Consider the following 260-nt stretch of genomic DNA (forward strand, 5'->3'; position numbering starts at 1 on the left):
ACAAATGGGAAATGAATTTCAGAGCAGCATTACCACATACTCAGTGATAAGGGAGTTCATCAAAGGCGGCCACCAAGCACGCCAAGAGCTGGGACAAGTACACGGGCCACTCCAACAAAGGTCAGGAGAGGGGTTCCTCAGGGAAGAGAGTTGGCCAAAAATTCCGGGGATTGTATGCAATTTACATCTCGGTTTAAGTAACGTAACGTCTAAGAGCCGGAGGGAAATTCCAATGATGGTCATCAAAAAGAAATTTTGAT

General features: G+C 45.8%; 1 protein-coding gene across 1 annotated transcript in view; it reads right to left on the minus strand.

Annotated features, from left to right (window-relative positions):
- The window catches only part of LOC119591562 (protein mesh-like), a gene marked incomplete in the record, with an annotated part of 19,450 nt that overhangs the window by 3,104 nt on the left and 16,086 nt on the right, over window positions 1–260 (minus strand).

Source organism: Penaeus monodon, chromosome 28, assembly GCF_015228065.2.
Source record: "Penaeus monodon isolate SGIC_2016 chromosome 28, NSTDA_Pmon_1, whole genome shotgun sequence".
Taxonomy (NCBI): Eukaryota; Metazoa; Arthropoda; class Malacostraca; order Decapoda; family Penaeidae; genus Penaeus; species Penaeus monodon.